Raw genomic sequence first — 21,391 nt, forward strand, 5'->3', positions numbered from 1 at the left:
AACTGGGGAGACTGGCATTAAAAGGACACATCCCAGCTTCCACTCAAAATGTTCCAATACAGTGAACTCTCCAACCATAGACAAAATAACAACACAGGGCAGCATGTACAATACTCTGTATTTCTGTCTGTATTTATTGGCTTTTCAACACTCGAGTCAGCACGTGGCACAGAATAGCAACCAATACGTTTATTGAGTTCTACTAAATAGAACTTGCTGCTAGAAGTTACATCTCTGTTCCCCTCCTTGCCCTTAAATCATTCAACCACACATACTTAATAATTATCTATCTGCAGCAGGTACTATGCTAGGTACTATAGACACTGCAATGAACAAAACAGACACATTTCCTGTACTGACATAGCTTATAGGCTGCTTTTCTGTGTCGTATACTCTTGCTGCTTCTCTGAATCTAGGTAGAAAAATATTGTGCCAAAAGAAAGTCACTTAAGGAATCAGGGCCTTAGGGGATTTACATCATTTGTAACTTAGTTCTCCAAAAAGGACTGACCATGTGGACCAAACCAGATCAGCTGTTCCTGGAGGCTGTCATCCCACAATTCTTACTGGGAAGGCAGTGCCTAGAACACTCTTTCTTTGAATCTTTAGGTAAATTATCTTGAAGAGGAGCATGTCTGTGTTTTTTATTTCCCCAGGAAATGTTTGAGAGTGGTATGCTTTTTGAACCCTTATATATCTGATAATATTTTTCTGTTGTCTTTACACAAAAATAACAAGTTGACAGAATACAGAATTCGTCAATCATAAGTCTTATCTTTTATATCTCTGTAGGTAATTTCTCCAGTTTTCTGACGTTTATTTTCATTACAGAAAAGTTTGAAAACAATCTAAATTTGTTCTTATTTTTAACTTTTCCCTTTCATATCAGTAAAATTCTTTATCACTGAAATTAATACATTTAACATACAATTCACACACTGTACGTTTGCCTGTATGAATCTCTCATTTTTATTACCTCAAAATTTTCTCTTTAATTAAAAAAATTTTTGCTATTGTACATTGGCTACTGACTGCTCTATCTAGTATTGTTAGTTAAGCTAGATCTTTACAAATTATCTTCTGAAGCGACAATTTATTCTCTCATTTTCATGTTTTTATTCTTTTTCTTCATCAATTTTACCTTTATATTGCTAATTTGACTTTATGTTCTTTTCAAGGTAAATTTTTATTTCATATCTGTGTTTTTGGTCTCCTTAGGGTCACATGTTAACTTGTGACCATTGATGGACAGCCAAACTTTTTTTTGCTCTCCTTCTTAGATAGATATGATGGCCCAGCTAAATCATTCAGATATGGCCTGGGTGCCTGCCCAGGTCTTGGTTAAATGAGTAATGAATGTGGATTGGTGTTGATTATAGAGACATCTGTATGAGGTGGGGACTGAAGCCACTGGTTCCTGCTTCTTCAAGGACTCCCAAACATGGTATCAATGTAAACTCTATGAAAATCCTCATGCTATGCACTCAAATGTCTGATACCAGCCAGGTCAAAGGTGAGATTCTGCAGCATCATAACATAAGCACTCACACACTGCCAGGGAACCTCTCTTCTGAAGTATCCAAGTGAAGAGCAAAGAGGATTTTAAAATGCCTACTTATCAGTAAAAAGAATTGAACATTCATTTATTTTTCAAAATTGGAGTTTAGAACAAGCACATTTCTTGTGTCTTAAATGATACAGACAAGTTTCACAAAGTAACTCTGAAGATAATTTAGAAGATATTTCAAAGCCATTTTTGCTCACTCTGCCATTGTAGATAAAAATTACTGGGCCATGGCCAGGAATGGTGGCTCAGGCCTATAATCCTAGAGCTTCGGGAGGCTGAGGTGGGCGGATCACTTGAGGTCAGGAGTTCGAGACCAGCCTGGCCAACATAGTGAAACCTCGTCTCTACTAAAAATACAAAAATTAGCTGGGCGTGGTGGCACATGCCTGTAATCCCAGCTACTTGGGAGGCTGAGACAGGAGAATCGCTTGAACCCTGGAGGCGGATGTTGCAGTGAGCAGAGATAGCGCCACTGCACTCCAGCCTGGGTGACATAGAAAGACCCTGTCTCGAAAAGAAAAAGAAAAAAAAATACTTAATGAGCCATGGGGCAAAGAAGGGCATGATGGGAAACATAAAGAGTGCAGTTTTTAGTGTTCCTGGTGTATGTAGTGTTGAGGAGTCTAAGTCTAAGGAGGTGATCATGTGGGTGAGGAAGAGAGAAATCTGAATCCTTTTCCATTAAAAGTCTGGTGTTGTGCTGGCTAATCCCAAACGTAAGGAGAGTAGAGAATGAGAAAAATCATTCTGGTAGCATTGTGGATAAAGGATGGAATGAAGGCTGAAAGCTTATTTAGGAAGCAATAATTCGGGTGAGAAATTGGCCTATTGTGGCAATGTGAATAGAGAGTGAGAACATTTTTAGATGTTTAGATAATAGAATAAAAACAACTTAGCAACCAACTGATTGTAGGAGAAATATATAAAAAGAGCTTAGAATAACTTCCAGTTTCTGGACTAAGTGATCAAATTGATGTTGAAACCAAAAGGGATATTCAAAAAACGGGAGATTTTGAGTTGAAAGAAGGTGTGAACATAGAACACAATAAATTCACTTTGGACATATTAAGTTTAAAGCACATATAGTTAGACTGAGGTGATTATTTCATGATGTATATGTATATCAAATTATGAAATTATGCACTTTTAATATATACAATCCTCATCAAATATATTTTAATTTAAAAAACAATAAATATAAAGTTACCAGGTAGAGATATTCAACAAGATGCTGGATATATGGTCTAGAATTTTAGAGAGAGAATTAAAAAGCAGATACAGATTCTGAGGTCGTCAGTATATTACTACCTGGAAAGATGACAAAAGAAGACACTAGGCAATGTCCTAGGTACACAGGGTACAACAGTAGAAAAAGAGACCAAGTCCCTACCCTGGGAAGATGACATTCTATTAGAAGAAGAAAAGCAATAATCAAATAGGAAAATACATAAGTTGTATAATTTTAGACTGTTGTTTAAAAAGGCTAATACTAAGGGATGCTAAAATGTAAGAGTTGAATGAACAGAAAAAAAATTATTTGCAAAGAACCAAGAAGGAGAAGTTGAACTGAGTAGGTGAAGAAAAATCAAGGGCCAGAAGTGACATGTCAAAGAGGAGTGATCAAAAGGACCAATGCTAAAGATATTAAACAATCAGTAAATTTTCTTCTTGATTGTGTTCAAGGGCTTATGGCTCTGTCTTTGTAATCAGAGCTGCCGGAGAGAGAGCATATGGAGCTCTGGCTTTGCCATTCTGATTGCTGATTTTAAAACAAATCTTACCATATTTTTGATGTCTCATTCCTAAAATGTTCCTAAGAGTAAAACTGAGTAATTCTAAAGGAATTTAAAATTATATATTCTTTATCCAAGTTGATTGCAGCTATCTCATTTCTCAGGCAAGGAAAACTTATCCCTCAGGACATGTGGAAGAAAATGGATATATCCTGATGTTTCTCTCTTTGAATAAAAAAAAATCCTTTTCAGTTACAATACTTGCATATTCCTCTATCTGAAACTATTTTTTCCTAAAAATACAATTTGTCTGTATGTTTGTAATAATGTTAAAAGTAAACTAAATTATTTTCTGTTCCTAGAACTATGAGTAGAAGTTCACAGTAGCAAGTTATTTTTATTTGCAATGCAGTTGTTTGTCTTAGATGTTGAATGTAACACCTTGAAGAGTCTTCTGAGGTATATGATTTTGTTCTTCAAATTCATTATTTAGTTGCTTCTCTATGTTGCTTAGAATAGAATCAGTGTGAGAAGTTTTCATCTTGAATGTACTTCATATGTAATTATATTTTAAATTCTGTCAGGTTTTACTAGTACTGTTAATGCATTTAAGTGTGCATAAAAGCCCAATCGTTTTATCCATTTCTTTTTTTCATGGGAAAGAATTGGAGTGTCAGGATAGTTATATTTGAATTAGCTGTAATCCAAGCAGAAGCTTTTCTGTGGCATGCATTTTTTAGAAATGGCAGGGGAATAAGTTTCACAGTGGGCATCATCACTTTGAAAACATGATTATTAATCTTTTTCTGAGCAAAAATGCAATAAAGAAATTGGTTCAGCAGGATGAGAGCCTAAACATTTTTATATTTGTTGCATGATGTGAGATGGAAAATAAAATGGATAAGGTTATAACCAAAATTCATTCTCCCTAGGAAGTTTTCACTGTAAAGCATGGCAAATATATAATAAACTTTTATTTTTCCTTTTTGAACTTGAGAGGGCACCAACTCTTCACCTTGTTAAGTACAGAGAAAATAATGGCCTTTTGATGGGCTCGTGCTAGGTTGAACTAGAAAACCACATCATTAACAATCCTATTGTGATGAAAAAATAAGTGAGTGGAAGAATTTTGTTACATAGCTTCCAAGTGTTTCTAATAAAAAATCTCACTAATGCCCACAGACAACCACTATCTGGCAAACTACTGCCCAGGAGAGAGCACAAGACATTCACGCTTACTCACTCTAGTCATGTTTGGTGTTGATCTTATAGAGCAACATCAGGCAATTATATTTCTTTTCTTCAAAATTCACTCATTTTGTAAAAAGAGAACACTTGATGACTGTTATAAGAAATAAAATGATACTGTTTTAGTGTTTTATTAGGTGTTATAAGAATAGTTAAATCATGTGAAGACACAAGAAATGATCACATCCAAAAGCTCTGAGAATCTATAAGGAAGCTTCTATTACAGGGCAAAGTAGCACTGTATCTTCTATTGAGGCTTTGGCCCTAAACTTTAAAACTAATTCCTCCTGAGGTGCTTAATTCTATGGAAAGCTTAACTACATCGACTAAGTGTAGGTCACCTAAGCTTAAGGTTTCCTCTGGGTATTTCCAGCACAGATCCTGCAACTGCATCTTATTTTGTCACTATAATGTGAGGGAAGGGTGCTGATGCCAGGAACTGTCTATTTGCCAGCAGTGGCTAGAGGGAACTAGCTTGGTCCTATGCTTCAGACCCTTTTAAGTCAGGGTACTATCTCCTGGGATGAAATGCTAGTTGAGAGTAAAAGGAGAGGAAGGGGAAGGTAGAGAGTGAGGGAGAGTGAGCAAGTGGGCTTATGATTTTTTACTTTAACATTGTCACTTCTCCCTTCATTAACCCAATGAACAATATAATATTCTTAAACTTAGTCAACCTACTGCACTGTCTCTTCTTTTCCCTCCTTAGGGAAATACTCACGGAGTTTCCTTAACTAAGGTAGGTAGAAAAAGAGCTTTGATAACTCCCATGAGGCTAACTGACAACATATATGTTTCTCATATGAGCCTTATAACTGGGCTTGCTCTGGTTTCATTGGATATGTGATTCAAATGCTCATAAAGTTCAACATAATAGAAGGGAATTAACATTTTATTTCCCCCCAAATGACCCACTTATATTTATAATCATTTTCGTTTCATGTTTGAAAATCAATATTTCATTTTTTTTCTATTAGAAAAATGTACCAGGTCATTCAACACTGTGAACTGTAGGCCTCAGAAATGTAATAATTGAAATAAATGTTTTATGAATCCATGTTTGCTGTGGACTCTGGAAAGGGAAAATTTCATGGTAGCTCTTCTATTCCTCACTAAATTTTAATAAACTTGTTATTCCAAAATATTTTCCTGAACCCATTGAATTCTAATTTTCTTTCTTTTTTTTTTTTTTTTTTGAGATGGAGTCTCGCTCCGTCGCCCAGGCTGGAGTGCAGTGGGGCGGTCTCGGCTCACTGAAAGCTCCGCCTCCCGGGTTCACTACAGGCACCCGCCATCGCGCCAGGCTAATTTTTTTTTGCATTTTAGTAGAGACGGGCTTTCACCATGTTAGCCAGGATGGTCTCGATCTCCTGACCTCGTGATCTGCCCGCCTCGGCCTCCCAAAGTGCTGGGATTACAGGTGTGAGCCACCATGCCCGGCCGAATTCTAATTATTTAACCCTTTGAAATGTCCTGTTTTCACTCCATTTGTAGTCTAACACATATACTTGAATTGTTTTTGTTTTCTTCTTTCCACAAGGGTAAAAACAAATAAAACATGAAATTGTTCTGTTCTGGGCAGAACTTTGGTGCTGAGATTGCAGGTTTAACAATTTCAGCATTCTGACCAAGTGCCATTTTACTCTCCAGATTTCAATTGTTCCAAGAGTAGGAAAAAAATCTTTTCTAAAACATATGCCTGAATTTGGGATAACAGTGGGTCCATGTTATAAAATACACACAAAATGCAACAGAATCTACAAGCTGATGTCAATTTGTCTTGGAGAGATTAGAGAAATTCAAAGCTTTCTCAAAAGAAATAACATACAATTCCATTCTATTTTAATATTATGGAATGTAATTTTATTACAAATGAAATGTAATTTTCAGGACCAAATGTAATGTAATTTTAAATACTTAAAACACAACCACAAAATAATTTTAATAGATTTGGAATTGTATTTAATATTTGTGTATTGAATTCATGCAAATAAAAATATAAATTAAATGGCTTTAAGAATCTTTATTAAAGGATTCAGCATTAACTGACAAATATACAAAAGTTTATGAAAAAATCAAAGGACTAGATGTAGAATCTCAACATTTTTAGCATTGTAGGAGCCTTTAATGAGCAAAAGACAGTTTCTAAGATATTTCTAGGTCTAACTTGTCATATTTTAAAGTAATTTAAAATAATGTAAAGATGTAATTTTATAATTTAATAATTTAAATTATTAAATTATTAAATAATTTAAATTATAATTTTATAATTTAAAGTAATTTAAAGATGTAACTTTAAATACTTAAAACACAACCACAAAAAAACTTTAGTAGATTTAGAATTGTATTTAATATCTGTGCATTTAATTTTTGCAAATAAAAATATAAATCAAATGGCTTTAAGAATCTTATATTAAGATTCTTACCTGGATACTCTCAACCTTTGTAAGATATTTCTAGGTCTAACTTGTCATATTTTAAAGTAAAGTCCTGGATATTATCCCTAAAAAAATCTATAATTCATGCCTAGTTTTTCTCACTTCTCCAAATTTCAAAGTTCAGTAGTGAGAAAATAGGTCACAGTATCTAAGTGTATGAAACATTGTATATGGCTAAGTGATCTCCAAAATCTTGTGTATCTTATGGGCCATACTAAGGAAATGGACAGAGTTGTAATGACGTTCCTTGCATGCAAGAATATTTATACGACTATTTCTTTGATTGCCCCAAGTGGGTCAACGTCCTGGCAGGAACCTAGTTCTATACAAACCAGGTTTTTTGGAGAGCATTTAAAAATATGTTTGCAAAGGTACGTGTAGGTAATAGACAACAACAAGGGACAGTGGAGTACCCACAAACTGGAGAGGGAAGGTTGACATTAGCCCTAAATAGAAATAAGGATTGTGTTTGACAGCAGCTTTCAATAAAGTCTGTGGAGAGAGGGTGGCCTGACAGGAACTGAGACCTTTGGCCACGGGATGCAGCCAGCCCATGGCAACCCCACAGACAGGGAGCTCAGGCATAACTGCGATGACCTAACTTTCCTCCTTTCCTCCAATTGCCCCACCCAACCCAAAGCTCCAATGTCATAGAGTGAAGAACAGATGTGTAGGAGTATAAATATGCTATTTAGCACACATCCCAAACTATGCCAACATCCCTGTGTTCTCGATTTTCACTATGCATATGGAGGATATAAGATTGAAGAATAATTTTTGCCTTAGATTCAAGAATACTTAATTATGCCTTGTAATGCATGATGAGCGTAGTCATTTTTAAGTCATTTAGTCTTCTGCCCTCACTCAGACACCTCCTTTATTTTTTACTGTTCTAGCTTTCAAATCGACTTTTCTATCATTAACTCATTCAATGACATCTGTTCTGCACACTCTACCATTGAGGCACTGTGTTAAGCCTACTGGTAAAGAGATGAACACAACACAGTCTTTGCCCCTGCACTGTCTGGTAGTCAAGATTTATATAAAGATAAAAACTCCCAATATTATAGTGTAACAAGAAAGATATGAGCATATATTCACAGGTCTGCCTCTATGGAGTGTCTAATTTGCAGTAATGTTTTATAGAAAACAAAAACTTTAAGTCTGCCTTCAAGACAATTTTGTTTCTACTTATTTAATAAAATGGCAACCTGATTATGATTAGGTTTCTCTTATGAGTCTGCATTATTTCTCTTATGAGAAATAATGGCTGGCCACATAGACTCAATCATTTAACCTCCAAAAAATTTATTTTTCATCTGAGCTTGGTTAATGTGAATCCACACTGGAAAGATAGATCCAAAGTTACCATGATAATATTTTGAGACGTTATGTTTTGAGTAGGGTTCCAGAGCAGGGTTATTTCCATAAGATATTTTAGGCCATTTTTAGTGGTCTCTTAGGAGGAAGTGTCCAAATGTTTTCCAACATTTTGTGCCATTAATTTACTATTTAAATTATTATATTATTGGCACAAAATGAAAGAAGGTGAGTGAATTATGAAAGCATAAAGTGTGTGACTGTGTGTGTGAGAGGGTGTGTTAGATGTAGATTGCAAGTACTAGAAATGTAATACAATTGACAAATAATTACATATATTGTGAATTATACATCAGAGTTCAGTTTGTTTTATAACAATATAATATGGTAAATTACTCACAGGGTAAAACATACAAATAAAAAAAGAAACTGAAAAAAGGGAGAAATTGGGAGGAAATCACCATATCCTAGGAGTTAAAAACAATCTTGCAAATGAAGAGTATCAGCACCATGGAGAGTGACACACATCCATGAATACTTTCGGTCATGTCTATGACCTAGGATTAGGTTCTCTTCCTGATCCTATTTCTAGTAACTTGACAGACCCTTGTGCAACTTCTTTCCATCAGAACTGAGGGGTTTTATCTATAAGATAATAAATCTATATTTTAAAACTTGCTTTTAGTACCAGAAGTCTTTATTATCTTGTACAGAAGCTCATTATTAGGGTTACTATTTTGGTTTGAATGGTGATGTAGGGATCATATCTATTCTACTTACCTCTATTTCTCTGTCTTTGTCTCCGTGGCCTCTCATACATCTCCAAAGAACACAATTTTGTTAATCACTGCACCAATAATCTGATGAATTATTTCAGTTATAGCATTCTTGGGATTAAAGCAGGAGTAGGTTGGCAGAATACTAAGCTTGTCTTCAGTCTTGTTCGGATTAAATGACCCAGCCTCCTTTTCTGAAAAAAAAAAAAAAAAAATACTGTTCATCCTGCAAAGTACTGGCTGGCCACACCTATGGAAGGAAATATCTGAACCTACCACTTATAGAGAGCCAACCATACTTAATTTTCTAAATGATCATGTGTGACTTGATTTGAGCAGATTTGCTTCTGTGTCAGATAGATCCTCCATGTACTACTACAGAGGATTCACTTATCTGTTGGCACAAATTTTTAACAGCTTGTAAATTTTCATGGCTCCTGTTTACACATTTCATTGTCACATTTATAGCATGCCAATTCCTTGAATTAAAGTACCAGAGCCAGGGGGCATATTTAAATTTTTTATTTAAAAATGATACTGCCTACCTTGCCATTTCTTTTAGGCAGGGCTATTCCTTTTCAGTCTCTTAGCTGAACTTATTTGAATGCTTTAAAGCTAACATCCATTTTCTACTAAGCAATGTCCAGGAATATGCTCAAAGTGTACATAGTATTTATATAAGACATTAATTGTTAAAGTAAACATTTTCATGGGTGCAGCTATTCCTGAAACATAGCTGATATCCAAGACAGATGTGAATGCACACCAAATCATGACTATACAGGCATTCCCAAAGTGCTCAGTTTAAGTTAGCAATATGGTTCCAGTTTCTCCAAATTTTCCAAATTTTAATGTTTCAGGAAGATAACTTTTTAATTATTACAAATTAGTTTTGATATGGCAGAGGATGGTAGGCATTTTTATTCTCCTTTAATAATTTTAGGTGACACTGGTTATCCTTTGAAAAACTACTTAATTACTTCTTCGTCTCATCCCCAGACTCCTGCTGAAAATAGAATCAATATAACTTATAATGGAACTCAATGAGTGACTAGAATGATAATGAAGAATGCATTAGGAATCTTTATAAATGGGATGTGAATGCCCAGTTCAATCTAGTGGAGTCTTACCATGCTGCCCTCCAGATGTTTGAAAGCTCTATATTATTTAGCAAGACCATTAAATGTGGCTTATCTTTCAAAAGAAGGTGCAAAGATTAATGCAACTCATCAAATGGCTGAAGTAAATGACCATGATGATGTGTGCTTTTCCAAAATTTGTTCCAAATAGGAAATTGGAGCTAACAATATTGAAGCAATGTATTGACCTTTATTTTAAGGGAGAAAAAAATCTCTCTTAACTATAATATTTAGATAATTATTTTTATTACAGAAGTGAATTATGCACCATGGTTATATTTCACCAATGTGTAGATGCTTTGCAGGAAACGCTATGAAAAAACACACTACTTTCATCTGTGGCATTTCTTTCCTTCAAGCAGAGGCTGGAGATATTTTAACTGTGAAGCTTCACTGAAGATATGTCTAGTGGTTGATGTATGAAGGATTCTCCAAAGTGACTAAAGTGTGATTCTTGGCTGGATACACGTTAGGCACTTAGAGACTGATGTGAACCTTGTGTCTCAATCAATGGAAGGCACTTTTGCCTTCTCCGCTACGCATTCACTTCTTTGGGGCAGTGATGAAGGGACATATTATTAATATTTTTATGGCTTTCTTATACTTCTTGCAAACTAATTTGATGTTGTTAAGTAGCCAGAAAAATAAAGATGAAATATGTTTAAACACTCTGACAGTGTGAGACTGCCTCCTTGAAGGAAGCTAAGAGAGTTTTCAAAACTCCCCCATACTGTTGCGTAAAGGAAATAATCATTCCAAATTTTGAGGTTTTACTCGTGAAGCCATTTGGCTACCAGAGTATCTAGATGTTGTTCATTGAAAAATAGTTGTGATAGTTTGGATTGTACAGTTTGTATACATATATATAAAATTCAAAATATAATATTCACTATATCTGGCATACAATATAATGTATACATTTAATATATATTTTTAAGACATGTATTTGAAAAATATTTTACATATATAATACATGCCAAATAATGATATTTAAAGATAAAAAGAATGAAGTAATTTGATCTTTCAGTGAGATAGAGTCTTAAACTGATATCCTTGTCGACTGAACTAAATTCACACTGGTTCTCCCAGGAATGCTGGTTCTCCCAGTAATGCTCTAGATTTCTGACTTTAGAAAAATCACTCAGTATTTTTTTTAACTCCAGTCTCTTCATCTGTACAGTGAGATTATATTACAAACCAATGATTACTAACCTGTTGACCATATGTTCCTGAGGGTTGCTGAGTTATTTTTTTAAAGTTCTCAATTCCAAATTGGCACCAATCTTTATTTATAAATGCCTAATGACTGCTCATAACACATTGAAATGTATTTAATGTAATACAATTTTTCAAAAATGTATCTGAATTTATAGTGGCTATTTGTTATAATGTAATTTCTCAATCACTTGAAACTAGCAGAATCTGCAGATCTGTAAGATTTTTGTTTTGATCCTAAAAGGATCCCCACACTTGAACACATTTGGCAATCACTTGAAAAAATTACCATTCAAGTCAGTTACAACATAGCATAGTAAGTCCTTCAGTAGTGTTTTGTTCAATGTTGTTTTCCTTTGTTGAGAAATAAAACTAACTCTCAGCTGTAACCATTGTTTGTGGAGTTTGCACATTCTCCCCATGTCTGAGTGGGTTTTTACCTACTACTCTGGTTTCCTCCCACATCCCACAGATGTACACATTAGGTGAATTGGCTGTCTACATTGTCCCCATCTGGGTGAGTGTGGATGTGTGTATGAGTTTGCGTTGCAATAGGACATTGTCCTGTTCAGAACTGGTTCTTGACTTATGTCCTAAACTGCTAGATGGGCTCCAACCACCTAGACCCTGAACTGGAATACATGGATAATAATTATCTTGTTTTCATTCATCTTTCTTAAATGTAGGAATAACTCACATTCATTTCAACATTTAATGTAGAAGTGTTTTGGTCTTTAGATATTTGGTGATATTTTGTGACCAGAACTATGCCATAGGAATTTAACTCTTGTTTGTATCAATTAGCCTATGGTAAAATTGGTTTATTATACATCGTTTGCCTTAAAGTTGAAGTTTTCAAGAACCTACCGATGACATTGAGAATTTGCTATTGTCTAGAATTTCAAGATAATTTCATCATGTCTATTATAACGTGATTCAAACAAAAAGTATACCTAGTAAAATGAGTTCTACCTTATGGAACAGTTTTATACTATATAACCTCTAAAACTCAAAATGTGATCCTTTTCATGGCCACTGTTAGAGTGGCCATGTTAGACAATGCCTTGGTTTATTACACTTACAATGTTTGACATAAGAAAAGACAAAGAATCCCATATGTAAAGCCTGGGAGGGTTGACCCAGTGGATGCAGAGCAGCCCTTTGGTTATGTATGATTCACATACCAGTGGACTGTAGCATGATTCTTTAATGTTGAATCTGATATTCATTCCCTTCTTTAACATTTTAGTATTCAAATAATAATTAGGCAAATGTGACCAAGACAGGTGGTCACATTTCTTTTTGACTCATGATAGTAAAAAAAAAAAAAGGAAAATGTTATCATGGTCTTTCTAGCTTTAGTGGGCCTCTCTGCTGTGTCACGTATTTCTGAGACCTCATCATTCTGGAATCCATAGAGTGTCACATTAATAATTGTTTGGTCTCAGACATCTCTCATAGAATTTTAAAAACTATCATCCCACCAATTTTCTTCTAACGGGTACTGGAAGAAACTGGAATAGAAATATCTGTGCGTTCGAGACTTGTTGCAGTAACGGCACACATAATGTTCTAATTCTAAGAACTATCCTTTAAACCCCAATCCTGCATTTGTGTATCCATATGTTTTGAGTGTGACCCCACACATTTACCCATAAGGGATCTGACCTCAGTTTAGTTGATTAGGTTTTCTCTCATACAAGTTTTTTAATGGGAGCAATGGAGTGCTGGTGCATTAATGGCTCTGGAGCTAAAAGTTCATGTGGAATAGCAAGATAATGCTTATTTTCCACAGTACTCTCGGTGAAACAGAAATGGAAGTTTGCAGAGGGAAGGAAAGCAATATGAAGTGATAAAAACACATAAAAAACAGAGGTAAACTGTTTTCTAAAGTATTTTTTCCTCTATCCAGTAAACATTGATGGTACTTCTTTTATTTTTTAATGAGTTACCTTTCTATGTGCCAATATATTCCTCCTCTTCCTTTTGCTACTTTGAATGAGTATTTCTTGCAACAGAAAAAGTCTTTATTACCTAACCCAAACTCTCATATGCTACAGGATAAGCCCATTGTAGCCTACTTGGTGGTGTTGCTAATACCACCTTTTTGCTTCTGATGTTGGCATGAGACCCATTCCTTTCAAGCTCCCTGGGGAATGATTCCACCTGTATAACAAGGTCTATTATCTCTTTTCCACTCTAAAGAATTATGTACATTTCAATTTCTTATCACTTCCATTCTCTCATACTGAAATGGAAAAAAATAATCTCCCTTTTTACTTCACTAATAAGCTCACAAAGTCCTCCTGCCTTGTACTCCCAATTTCCTGTAAATATTTTTATAATCTGGACCTTTCATTTTAAAACCCCTTTTTCAGGGGAGTGGGGATAGAATCCCTTTCTTAAAACAGTGAGGAATGAGTCACAGGAACTATCTTGAGGGCCAACTTCAGTAGACTGCATCATGCAGTTTCAAAATATGTCTGCTTCAATCAAAACCTACTGACAGTGAGTCAAATGCGTATTTTCTGATTCCCTTCCCTTAGGATAACTTACTTCTCACAAGGCCCCTTGATTGTTCATGCACATAAACTCTGATGGATCCATTTCAACAATTTTAAAAATGTAGACAAGTCTGAATCCACAGAATTGCAGACTTTCATCTCTCAAGCTTTGATTTCCGTTGAACCATTTTGATATTAACTTTTCATGGCATAAATTAACTATATGTGTCTTTGAGCAGCCAGAAGATCTGTCACAAGAACTAAAGCTGTCAATTACCTACTGCCCATCTTCAAGCCTGAATATTGGTTTACTTATGTATTTCTAGACTTTGTATTCTGTCAACCTACTCTGTTCACTCCATGCTAAAACTCACTGATACCAACTGCTGCCTATAATCAAATGCTCTTCACTGGTCTCATGGTAGCTGTTTTCAGAGTCATACTGGAGGCCTAAAGTCTTCTGTTCTGTGTCAACTTCTAATTTGATGAACATGTACTTTGTATTTACCTGAATTATTTTTAAAAATATAAAAATTCTTTGAACACAAATTAAAGTTTTTGATACCTCAAGTTACAATATAAATGTATAAATATATCAAAACATAATGCATACATAATATGTGGCTTATTTTGAAGTTGTCTGAAGGTAAAATAAGCAAAATCTATCTACACTTGAAGAAACAGTTCATAAAGACTACAGATATTATATAATAAATGTCTTTAAAAGAAATCAAGATCTAAAAATACAGAGAGTTTCCTTCACAAATTTGCAAAACTCTCTAATAAGGTTTAGAATAGCTTATTTAAGATTCACCAAGGTTTCATCAGAGCTGTTATGAGATTTTTAAAAATTATTTTTATTTCCATAAATTCTAGATTTATGTGTTATATATCTAGGAACATAATTTATACTGTCTATAAGAAAATCTACTGAAACACTCCTAGCCTACTATTTCTAGAAATTAACTTCAGGATGTTAGAATGTCTGGATAATATTTCCTCTTCCTTTCCCCATTCCTACCACAGAATTGCTAATTATCTTATGGGAACCAAAATAATTTGGTATTATTTACAAAAGGGAGGTGGGGCTGATATTTAACTTCTTGCCTCTCCTCTAGTTAGATCGATGCAGCCAGAAACTCTTATTGTACAAGTGGCAGTTTCCATATGGTAATGGGAACAGTCCACTCAATTTAGATTCAAATGTACTGGTCATCTACTGTGAGCTGAGTATTGGGTAAGCACTTTTACATAAAGTGTAGTTTGCAACCCTGAGAGAAACCCAGCTAGGTAGGGCTCATGCTCCCTTTTCAGATGAGGTCACCCAGCTGGTGACTGTATTTGAAACCCAATGTCCTTGACAGTCTATGTAGCTCTGCTTTAGAGGAAACAGCCTGGATGGCAGGTAGTAAACTGCATGAGGACCTCATTAGGAGGCTCTGTGCTTAACCTTAAAAGGTCACTTTAGACCTCCAGTACATTAGGCAGTTTCTTGGCTGGCCACCTCCTTCACATATATTTTCCATTTTCTTTAGGTATTCACTGTCTTACTATCTCATCTTCTGGGAAGAGAGCAGGAATATCATTTCCAAAGTTGTGTTACTGCAGGAAGGAGTATGAAGATAATATGTAGAAATGAATGTCGATTTTTTTCCTGGAAAAAAAATTTTTATACCATAAGGCAAATGTCCTCTCAGTGAGTGAGCATTTATAGATGGCTTGGAGGAAACAGGAGAGATAATTGAGTCAGTATAGAGATTAGGTAGTACAGCATTTTCATTCTTCCTAGGAGAAAACCAAAGCTCAAAGAAAGGTAATGAATTCCTTAAAGGACTGTAGCTAGATGATGATGGCACAAGGACACACACCTGGGGCTCCTGACTCCTTATCAATACTTTTTCTTAAGTTTATTACCCTGATACTGCTCTTTCTATAAGTGGATCCTATAAGTACACTGGCTCTTTCTTTTATTTAGAACTGTACATCTATATATTCAGGCCATTATTTATCAAAGCCATTACAGAGACAAAAGACAGATTTAATAACAAATTACTGGACAGGCTATTTTCTCTAATCATATTTGGAGGAAAATTAAACAGTAGCTAAAAAAGGAGATTAGAGGAAACCAAACAGCACTATCCAATTCTCTATACAGGACAAATTTGGATTTTTTTTTTTGGCATAAACATCAGCATTAATTGGTCAAAATTCTAAGTTCACTTTTTGTACCAGCTACAACATAATAGCTGTGGGATTGCTGTCCAGGTGACACTGTCCTTTCCAATCTAGTTATTCTCTGGGCTTGAGCTTAAAGCTTTCATCCCTAGAGAATTGAAAGCTGATTGCACATTTTATTACATAAGCATTGGAGACACACTGAACACTTTCTCCACCATCAAAAGGAATAGACCACCAGAAGGCTTTGAGCAGCCTTGGCAAGTAGTTAAGCTTTATGTGAGGCTGAGTATAATGAGTAATTCCACTCCTGTGCAAGAAGAGATTTGTACTTCTCTAAGCAAATTGGCTTGAAAGAAACCATGGTGGTGTCCTCTAATAGGGGACATGATTTCTTCTGCAGCAATTCTACGTCTGTCACTGTGCTTTCTGAGTAGAAGTTTTTTCTAAATACTGGTAAAACAAATCCTTAGAAAACTACCGTTGGTATTTGGGAAAGATGCTTGAAGAGCCATCTTTCCCTTTTCCAACCTTCAATGTAGGGTTATTCTAGGGCACATTTATTGGGGGTACAAAATCATTTTTTTTTTCTTAGAATATGTGGGGCAAAGCCTACTATGCATTAGATGCTTCAGATTTGACAGGCAACAAGACATTTTCTCTGATCTCAGGGAACTCTTTATGGAAAAAAGAAAATACAAATAAAAGTCTTTCTTTTATCCAATTACACACTATCAGTAGTTGACTGATCTGAGATTTGAGCTCAAGCTGAGTTTGATTCCAGAGCCCAAATGCTTAACTACTATGCCATCCTGCTTTTAAATGACATATGTCGGGACTTCACCTTGCTCTTTAAGTCTTTCTAGATCTTTTATGAACTATAAATAAACAATTATTTGAAAAGAAAAGCTAGCATTCTCTGGATGCTCTTTTGTTTTATTTTTTATTATTCATGAACATTTAAAAACACATATCCTATATTTGCCTAGAGGCAATGAAAATACAAAGGATACAATATTTTAAATTTTACTTAAACTCTTTATATTATCTGCTTGTGCACACAGGAGTTGTGAAAGGGGCTATGGGGACAGGTACAATCATGGGCAAGGCTTTATTCTAGGCTACTCTGGATACGAGCTTGCAGTGTGTCCACTCACGTTTGCTGTTTTAGACATCCCACAATTAATAGCTTAGAACTTCTAATCAACAGGTGATTAGGTCAAAACTGAAGTGTGATATGTTTGAAGTTAATTTTCACTTAAATGGAAAATTGCATAACATCTGAAAGAAGCCAAAAGGAAACACTTATCACTTCACCCTTTCAAAAGGCTTTAAGCTATTATTTAATTTCCACCAAATCACTTTGAGGCTCCGAATTTTCATCTCTGTTTCACAGATAAGAAGGAGAAGAAACTATAGGAGGTTCAACATCTGGCCCTAGGCCATGTAACAAATCAATATCAGAGTAGAGATCAGAACTCTGCAAAACTTGGGTCCTTTTGATTTTTCTACTTTGAGGACAATGCATCTTGAAAATTGACCCAGTCTTTGAAAAGCCAGGCTCCTTAGTAAAGTCCTTGTGTTCTTTGTAAGTCAAAAATCTTCTGACTTTTAGTTCAGGCTATTTGGAAACTCCTTACTCTCCAGAAAACATTGAGGAAAAAAATGTATAAAAAAATAATGGTGGAAATTGAAGTGACACAAAGCCCCAAGCTTTGGATTTAGTTCTCAACCCTGCTTGTCTAGCATCCTCAAAACGAATTTACCCCTTTATTTGGCAAAGTGTGTCTTAGATTGCCCCAGTAGTATTGTGCCATACTTCTAATTGGCTTTTGAGAATAATCTAGGCAGGTTCAACTTCTTTTTTTCTATCCCTTCTTCCAGGGTACAAAAATCAGCAAATTAATTCATTTTGAGGAAGGAGTAATTTCTTCCATTTTTTTTTAACACAGCCATTCAGACACAGGGGTAAGCAAAAGTGACTAACAACTAACATAACTTTAATCATGAATATGCAAGTGGTGACCTAATTCCCTTTCTCCTCCTTGCAGTGACATTGATGCTCCTCTCAACCTCATTTGTACCAAATTGCAGACAATGTGTATACAACCCCATCGTTTGACACATATACACATTTTGAGTACCTGGGAAACAAAAGGTCACTAAGGCCAATTACAGCAGGAAAAAAACTGCTCATAAACCACCAGGGGGTTCATAAGATAGGGGATAGAGTGGAGAGGCAGGGAAGGAAAGGCAGACCGAAGCAGAAAGGGAAATAATAGCTACAGAGTATCCACTGGAACCTAGTGATTATCCAAGGGGAGGGAAGGCTTTCTAGTTACTTCTCTTCTTGTGTCTGCTGCCTATTATGCTCCACTCCATCCTTAAATGACAATTCTACTTGATTCCTTGAATTGGACATATTAATATAAAACATTTCTTCAGTTTTTCTTTGTGGCTATGTAACCAGGTTTGAAATTTTCCTATAGAATATTTGTATTTTTTCCTCCTTGGGAAAAAAGTCAAATATCATACTATTTGTATACACTAGTTATCTATTGTGCTGAGATCACTTACCCCCAAATTTACTTGCTTAAAATAGCACATGCTTATCATCTCATCATGTTATGGGAGCACAGCTTATCTGGGTCCTTTGTTTTAGGATCTCTTACCAGGCTGCAAACAAGATTTTGGCTAGGGTTATCCTCTCATCTGAAGGCTCAACTGTAGAGAGATCAGCTTCCAAGCTCACTCATTTTTGTTCCTTGAGAGCTGGTGGCCTGAGAACCTCAGTTCTTCACTGGTTGTTGCCATCCAAAATTTATTGCCACATGAACCTTTTCAGCTTGCTTTATCAGAGAAAACATGTGAGAAGGGCCAGAGAGAGAGAGAGTATGTATACAAACAAGATAAAAGTTTAACATCTTTTGTAATCTTATCATGGAAGTGACATTTTATCACTTCTTTGGTACTTAAGGGAATGGATTACAGAAAGCTTTACAAAATATCAGGATGTGGGAGTCATTACAGCCAGGTCAGAAACTGCCTACCATAGCATGTTTAGGTTTTAAATAGCAAGTATTTTTTTTTCTTAAAATGTATTATAAGTCTGAAAATAACTGTGTTAGACAATTCAATCGTGTCAGAGAAGGTTTTGAATTCTATAGTTAGTAAAATTATCTCTTCCTACTTGTGATAGTTCATTCCATGTGTTAACTTGACTGGGCTAAGGGATGCCCAGACAACTGGTTAAACATTATTTCTGGGTGTATCTATGAGGGTGTTTCCAGATAAGATTAGATTTGAATCTGTAGACTGAGTAAAGAAAATCACTCTCACCAACGTGGGTAGACAGCATTGAGATTCAATTGCTGAGAGCCAGAAAAACTAAAAAGTGGAGGAAGGGCAAATTATCTGTTTCTTCTTGAGCTGGGACATTCATCCTCTCCTGCTTTTGGACATCAGTTCTGCTGGTTCTTGGGTCTTGGGACTTGGACTAGGACTCACACCATAGACTCCCATGGTTCTCAGGCTTTTGGGCCTGGGTTAGCACCAACAGGTTCCTTAGGTCTCCAGCTTGCAGATAGCAGATCATGGAACTTCTCAGCCTCCATAATTTTGTCAGAATTCTTCGCAATACATCTCTTTGTTTTTGTCTTTATATATTCTATTTGTTCTGTTTCTCTGGAGAATTGTGATTATTATGCAAATTAGAGGAGATGAGCCAATAGAACATATATTCTTCCCCCAACTCCTTGTCAGTATCTTAGGGTGACATACACCAGAAATCGTTAAAGCCTCACTTCTGACATATTAATCCTTATAAGGAAGGATCAGTGAAGAGTTGTGCCAGTTTTTGATGATCAGAAGCGTAAGCATGTGTGAGGTGGAGGTAGGAGTTCTGTGAGAGGTAATCAGAGAGTACTGCAGGAAGGCTAAGCCCTGACAGTAGTCATTACCACCCTGCTTTGAATTCAACCTCCCATAATACGCCTCATACAAACAGACAAAGTAATCAATAGGGTCCTAGCATATTTGTTGTCATTTCACATAAAGCTGGCCATGATTAACCTGAGGATAATGTTCATTTTGAATCTCCCACCTAATAATCATGGTAAAAAAGAAAGGAATTGGTGATTTTATTATATATTTGCCTACTGCATCTAATAAATAGTCTCTGGATCCCTTTTCAAAGCATGTGATAATAATATTTAGTTCAGTTTAACCGCAAGGACAGATAAAGAAGGATTTAGAAAGGCTAGTTCCTAATTTCTCAAATAAGATTGGAAGCCATTTTGTAACAACCTAACACATATCTTCATGCCAAATTTCAAAAATGAGGAAAAGCAGAGCAAAGAAACATAGTGAGCTTTCAGAAATAGGCTCTGTGTTATTGCCTAGACAAGTTCAACTAGATGTCCTTATGTCATTTTATTAATTAGCATGTATTTGTATATGATGAGTGGACTATTCATAATTTAATTACTTAATGAAAAATAGATCAGCTCCTATTCTTCAAGAGTTTATGGGAAACAAAAACATACATGCTGATTCATCTATTAAATATATGTTTACTGAGAGCTGATTTTATACTACTGATTTGTGCTAATTGTTGGATAAAATAATAAAATACATTAAGAAATTTCCTCCTTTCTGGAGCATATACAAATGTCAGGGAAATAGATAATATACAAATAAATACTTAAAACAATTACAGATTGTGATAAAATACAAAAAAGAAAAACTGTGTGGTATGTTAGAGAATAAAAACTAATAGCTAGTTGGTCACAAATAACTCCTCTACAGGGGTGAATTTTGGCTGAACTTGGAAAGAAAAGTCATGTGAAAGCTGTGGAATGGTATTTTATGGAGATGGCTTAGCAAAGGTAAAGACTTTATAGACAACACTTGACTTGTTCTAGAAACAGAAAGAAAGTCAGTGTGACGTTAGCACCAATAATTATAGGGAGGAGTAGAGGCTGGAGACAGTTTTCATGTGTCTTGTGGTCATGGTAAGACTGAGTTTTATTCTAAGTACAATGAAAAGCCATGAAAAGTTTTTAACTGAGGGAAAGGGCGTCTCATATACATTTTAAAAGTACCACTCCATTGTTTGTGTAGAGAATGGATTAAATGTAGGCAGAACTAGGGTGACTGCATAGCAGCTTATTGAAAATATCCAGAAAAGAGATCTTGGTGGCCATGGAATGAGAAGGGACAAATCCAAAATATATTTGCAAGTAGGGACTTCCTGGTAGTTTGAATGATGTAAAAGGAAA

The sequence above is a fragment of the Pongo pygmaeus genome, chromosome 12, assembly GCF_028885625.2.
Source record: "Pongo pygmaeus isolate AG05252 chromosome 12, NHGRI_mPonPyg2-v2.0_pri, whole genome shotgun sequence".
Taxonomy (NCBI): Eukaryota; Metazoa; Chordata; class Mammalia; order Primates; family Hominidae; genus Pongo; species Pongo pygmaeus.